This window comes from Octopus sinensis, linkage group LG27 (genome assembly GCF_006345805.1).
Source record: "Octopus sinensis linkage group LG27, ASM634580v1, whole genome shotgun sequence".
NCBI classification, from domain to species: domain Eukaryota; kingdom Metazoa; phylum Mollusca; class Cephalopoda; order Octopoda; family Octopodidae; genus Octopus; species Octopus sinensis.
The window spans coordinates 16,817,225-16,824,414 of record NC_043023.1 but is presented as its reverse complement, the minus strand read 5'-3'; positions in this window follow the sequence as shown (position 1 = coordinate 16,824,414).

Sequence of the window (7,190 nt, the reverse complement as noted above, 5' to 3'; positions counted from 1 at the left end):
AGTACAACAGGGTCCTTTGTCTCTGCCTGAATGGAAAACAAATGTTAAATAATGAGGAATCAAGTATTTATAGCAAAGAGAAATTTTTTTTTCTTTTTGACTTGCAACTGACATATTTTGCCTCTCATCTTCCTCCAACGTATTCTGAATAAATATACAAATATTTCTGCTGTCTGCTATTTTAGAACCAATACTTTGAATGTGTCAAGCAGGTAACTGGCAGAAACCTAAGCACATCGGGTAAAATGCTTAATGGTAATTCTTCTGCCGTTACGTTCTGAGTTCAAATTCCGCCAAGTTCGACTTTGCCTTTCATCCTTTTGGGGTCGATAAATTAAGTACCAGTTACGCACTGGGGTCGATGTAATCTACGTAATCTGTTTGTCATCTCTGTGTTTAGCCCCTTTTGGGTAGGAAAGAAATACGTATTTCGTCTGCCGTTACGTTCTGAGTTCAAATTCCGCCAAGCTCGACTTTGCCTTTCATCCTTTAGGGGTCGATAAATTAAGTACCAGTTACGCACTGGGGTCGATGTAATCTACTTAATCTGTTTGTCATCTCTGTGTTTAGCCCCTTTTGGTAGGAAAGAAATACGTATTTCGTCTGCCGTTACGTTCTGAGTTCAAATTCCGCCAAGCTCGACTTTGCCTTTCATCCTTTAGGGGTCGATAAATTAAGTACCAGTTACGCACTGGGGTCGATGTAATCTACGTAATCTGTTTGTCATCTCTGTGTTTAGCCCCTTTTGGGTAGGAAAGAAATACGTATTTCGTCTGCCGTTACGTTCTGAGTTCAAATTCCGCCAAGCTCGACTTTGCCTTTCATCCTTTAGGGGTCGATAAATTAAGTACCAGTTACGCACTGGGGTCGATGTAATCTACTTAATCTGTTTGTCATCTCTGTGTTTAGCCCCTTTTGGGTAGGAAAGAAATACGTATTTCGTCTGCCGTTACGTTCTGAGTTCAAATTCCGCCAAGCTCGACTTTGCCTTTCATCCTTTAGGGGTCGATAAATTAAGTACCAGTTACGCACTGGGCTCGATGTAATCTACTTAATCTGTTTGTCATCTCTGTGTTTAGCCCCTTTTGGGTAGGAAAGAAATACATATTTCGTCTGCCATTACGTTCTGAGTTCAAATTCCGCCAAGCTCGACTTTGCCTTTCATCCTTTAGGGGTCGATAAATTAAGTACCAGTTACACACTGGGGGCGATATAATCGACTTAATCCGTCTGTCTGTCCTTGTTTTCCCCTCTGTGTTTAACCTCTTGTGGGTAGTAAAGAAATAGGTATTTCGTTTGCCGCTACGCTCTGAGTTCAAATCTCGGCGAGGTTGACTTTGCCTTTCATTCTTTCGGGGTCGATAAATTAAGTACCAGCTGTGTACTGGGGTTCAATGTAAGCAAATGGCCACCTCCACCAAAATTTCAATCCTTTTACCCAGAATAGAAAAAATTTCATTGAATGTGTGTCATTTACCAAATCCACTCACAAGTTTTCACCAACCTAATCCCCTGAGGTGGCTATTTACGAACGAAAGGCTGTTAAGCAATTAATCTGGCATCTTGGAGATTCTGCCAGTATTTAATATTGTAGCAAGTCAGGAAAGCTATTTTAGTTGTCACACCATAGCACAGTTTTGCCATGGCATTCTCTTGCTCGTGAGGGTTGGGCCCGTATGGATCCTGGAGGATCGTAACTTATAATGCTTTCCCTGACTCATGCCCACACACACCTGGCTATGCTCTTACTACTAGTCGGGTTTCATCCTTATCATCATTTAATGTCCGTTTTCCCTGCTGGCATCTGGGGTCTGGGAAGCCAGGAGGCTGCACCAGGCCCCAGTCTGATCTGGCAGGGAGTTGACAGCTGGAAAATAGGAATTCACGAGATGTAATAAGACATAATATGCTTATTGCTGGAGGTAATGCATTAACACAAATGGTTAAATGAAGGAGAAGCTTGTAACATTACATGGCCATATTCTTTTTTACAATCCTCTCTCATCATCATCATCGTTTAACGTCCGCTTTCCATGCTAGCATGGGTTGGACGGTTCGACTGGGGTCTGTGAAGCCAGAAGGCTGCACCAGGCCCAGTCTGATCTGGCAGTGTTTCTACAGCTGGATGCCCTTCCTAACGCCAACCACTCCGTGAGTGTAGTAGGTGCTTTTTACGTGCCATCGATATATATATATATCATCATCATCATCATTTAGCGTCCGCTTTCCATGCTAGCATGGGTTAGACGGTTCGACTGGGGTCTGTGAAGCCAGAAGGCTGCACCAGGCTCCAGTCTAATCTGGCAATGTTTCTACAGCTGGATGCCCTTCCTAACGCCAACACTCCGTGAGTGTAGTGGGTGCTTTTTACGTGCCACCCGCACAGGTGCCAGACAGAGCTGGCAAACGGCCACGAACGGATGGTGCTTTTTATGTGCCACCGGCACGAGGGCCAGGCGAGGCTGGCAACGGACACGAAACGGGGCGGTACTGGCAACGGTCGCGAAACGGAAGGTTCCCTTACATGTCACCGGCACTGGTAACACATCTGCAATTTCCATTGATCGATTTCCATTCTGATCCTCACTTGCCTCAACGGGTCTTCACAAGTAGAGTTTCGACATGCCACCGGCACTGGTAACACATCTGCAATTTCCATTGATCGATTTCCATTCTGATCCTCAAACGGTTAAATGAAGGAGAAGCTTGTAACATTACATGGCCATATTCTTTTTTACAATCCTCTCTCATCATCATCATCATCATCATCGTTTAACGTCCGCTTTCCATGCTAGCATGGGTTGGACGGTTCGACCGGGGTCTGTGAAGCCAGAAGGCTGCACCAGGCCCCAGTCTGATCTGGCAGTGTTTCTACAGCTGGATGCCCTTCCTAACGCCAACCACTCCGAGAGTGTAGTGGGTGCTTTTTATGTGCCACCAACACAGGTACCAGACGAGGCTGACAAATGGCCACGATCTGATGGTGCTTTTTACGTGCCACACCTTATATATAAATTAACAGAGTGAGATAAAAATCTAAGGGTGTAAAGATTTCAGAAGATTCATAAATAGAAGGTCTTACAGCAGTGTTTCTACAGCTGGATGCCCTTCCTAACGCCAACCACTCCGAGAGTGTAGTCAGTGCTTTTTATGTGCCACCTGCACAGGTGCCAGAAGAGTCTGGCAATGGCCACAATCGGATGGTGCATTTTACGTGCCACCGGCACGGAGGCCAGTCGGAGCGATGCTGGCAACGGCCACGTTCGGATGGTTCCCTTATGTGCCATCGGCACTGGTATCACAGCTACAATTTCCATTGATGTTGATCGATTTTGATTTTGATTTTCATTTCCATATTCACTTGCCTCAACAGGTCTTCAAAAGTAGAGGTCTTCACAAGTATGGGTCTTCACAAGTAGGGGTCTTCACAAGTAGGGGTCTTCACAAGTAGAGGTCTTCACAAGTAGGGGGTCTTCACAAGTAGGGGTCTTCAAAAGTAGAAGTCTTCACAAGTAGGGGGGTCTTCACAAGTAGGGGTCTTCACAAGTAGGAGTCTTCACAAGTAGAGGTCTTCACAAGTAGGGGGTCTTCACAAGTAGGGGTCTTCACAAGTAGGGGGTCTTCACAAGTAGGGGTCTTCACAAGTAGGAGTCTTCACAAGTAGAGGTCTTCACAAGTAGGGGGTCTTCAAAAGTAGAGGTCTTCACAAGTAGGGGTCTTCAAAAGTAGAGGTCTTCACAAGTAGGGGTCTTCACAAAAGTGAGATAAACGTACATACATGTGGGTGTGTAGCGGGAGGCCTGACTCAATGCTAGTCGAAGAATCGGCAGACCCTGAGTAGCGCAAGTTTAGGAATGTACTCCTTTATATGTGGGATGAACCAGAAGTCAGTGACTTCCACATCAACCAGAAGCTTCAAGAATGTTTGAGATATTTCTTTATTAACCTGTAAAGGTTTTACATTGGGGGGACATTACAAGGACAGACAAGGGACATTCAGGGTACAAACTCGCTTCTTACATACATTGTGAATGAGGGTTAAAAATATAAATGATGATCGAATGAGTTTTGGGTCCGGGTTAGGGAGTTAACCCTCTGGTTGGTTACTCTACTCTTTTACTTGTTTCAGTCCTTTGACTGCAGCCATGCTGGAGCACCGCCTTTAGTCGAGCAAATCCTTCCTGGGACTTATTCTTTGTAAGCCTAGTACTTATTCTGTCAGTCTCTTTTGCCGAACCGCTAAGTGACGGTGACATAAACACACCAGCATCGGTTGTCAAGCAATGCTAGGGGGACAAACACAGACACACATATATATATATACGACGGGCTCCTTTCAGTTTCCGTCTACCAAATTTACTCACAAGGCATTGGTCGACCCGAGGCTATAGTAGAAGACACTTGCCCAAGGTGCCATGCAGTGGGACTGAACCCGGAACCATGTGGTTGGTAAGCAAGCTACTCACCACACAGCCACTCCTGCGCCTTTTTGGTAATTTTTATATATTATAATAATATAAATTAAATAAGACATAAAAGAAAACACCATCCGAGCGTGGCCGTCTGCCAGCCTCGTCTGGCACCTGTGTCGGTGGCACATAAAAAACACCATCCGAGTGTGGCCGTCTGCCAGCCTCGTCTGGCACCTGTGTCGGTGGCACATAAAAAACACCATCCGAGCGTGGCCGTCTGCCAGCCTCGTCTGGCACCTGTGTCGGTGGCACATAAAAAACACCATCCGAGCGTGGCCGTCTGCCAGCCTCGTCTGGCACCTGTGTCGGTGGCACATAAAAAACACCATCCGAGCGTGGCCGTTCGCCAGCCTCGTCTGGCACCTGTGTCGGTGGCACATAAAAAAACCATCCGAGCGTGGCCGTTCGCCAGCCTCGTCTGGCACCTGTGTCGGTGGCACATAAAAAACACCATCCGAGCGTGGCCGTCTGCCAGCCTCGTCTGGCACCTGTGTCGGTGGCACATAAAAAACACCATCCGAGCGTGGCCGTTCGCCAGCCTCGTCTGGCACCTGTGTCGGTGGCACATAAAAAACACCATCCGAGCGTGGCCGTTTGCCAGCCTCGTCTGGCACCTGTGTCGGTGGCACATAAAAAACACCATCCGAGCGTGGCCGTTCGCCAACCTCGTCTGGCACCTGTGTCGGTGGCACATAAAAAACACCATCCGAGCGTGGCCGTCTGCCAGCCTCGTCTGGCACCTGTGTCGGTGGCACATAAGAAACACCATCCGAGCATGGCCGTTCGCCAGCCTCGTCTGGCACCTGTGTCGGTGGCACATAAAAAACACCATCCGAGCGTGGCCGTCTGCCAGCCTCGTCTGGCACCTGTGTCGGTGGCACATAAAAAACACCATCCAAGCGTGGCCGTCTGCCAGCCTCGTCTGGCACCTGTGTCGGTGGCACATAAAAAACACCATCCGAGCGTGGCCGTTCGCCAGCCTCGTCTGGCACCTGTGTCGGTGGCACATAAAAAACACCATCCGAGCGTGGCCGTTCGCCAGCCTCGTCTGGCACCTGTGTCGGTGGCACATAAAAAACACCATCCGAGCGTGGCCGTCTGCCAGCCTCGTCTGGCACCTGTGTCGGTGGCACATAAAAAACACCATCCGAGCGTGGCCGTCTGCCAGCCTCGTCTGGCACCTGTGTCGGTGGCACATAAAATCACCCACTACACTCTCGGAGTGGTTGGCGTTAGGAAGGGCATCCAGCTGTAGAAACACTGCCAGATCTGACTGGCCTGGTGCAGCCTTCGGGCTTGCCAGACCCCAGTTGAACCGTCCAACCCATGCTAGCATGGAAAGTGAACGTTAAACGATGATGATGATGATGAAATTAAATAATCTTATGTATTGGCTTAAGTTTTTCATTGTATGATTTGCCTAATAGTGGTTTTGTCTCTAATTTAATATAATATATATATATATATATATATATATATATATATATATATACTGGAGTAAGCACATAAATGTGAAACAAGGTGGAAAAAAGAATACTCAAATACCAGAGGCAGAGTAATATGATTTATTTAAGAGCAGCAGAAATATAACAAAAGCTGTTACTCGGAGTTTCACGTTCCTGTTCGTCAGACAGGAATGTGAAACTCCAAGTAACAGCTTTTGTTATATTTCTGCTGCTTTAACTCCACCAGAATGGACGAAAGCGCTAATATATAATATATGATGTATAAAAACATGTAATATGCAAATAAATATCTGTAAATATAAAACCATCCAAATTTCTGAGTACCTCATTTCTTCTAATATAAAATACCTGTACATCATCTCCAAACCTTCTAATATATATATATATATATATATATATATATATATATATATATATATATATATATATATATATATATATATATTATATATATATATATATATATATATACTGGAGTAAGCACATAAATGTGAAACAAGGTGGAAAAAAGAATACTCAAATACCAGAGGCAGAGTAATATGATTTATTTAAGAGCAGCAGAAATATAACAAAAGCTGTTACTCGGAGTTTCACGTTCCTGTTCGTCAGACAGGAATGTGAAACTCCAAGTAACAGCTTTTGTTATATTTCTGCTGCTTTAACTCCACCAGAATGGACGAAAGCGCTAATATATAATATATGATGTATAAAAACATGTAATATGCAAATAAATATCTGTAAATATAAAACCATCCAAATTTCTGAGTACCTCATTTCTTCTAATATAAAATACCTGTACATCATCTCCAAACCTTCTAATATATATATATATATATATATATATATATATATATATATATATATATATATATATATATATATATATATATTATATATATATATATATATATATATACTGGAGTAAGCACATAAATGTGAAACAAGGTGGAAAAAAGAATACTCAAATACCAGAGGCAGAGTAATATGATTTATTTAAGAGCAGCAGAAATATAACAAAAGCTGTTACTCGGAGTTTCACGTTCCTGTTCGTCAGACAGGAATGTGAAACTCCAAGTAACAGCTTTTGTTATATTTCTGCTGCTTTAACTCCACCAGAATGGACGAAAGCGCTAATATATAATATATGATGTATAAAAACATGTAATATGCAAATAAATATCTGTAAATATAAAACCATCCAAATTTCTGAGTACCTCATTTCTTCTAATATAAAATACCTGTACATCATCTC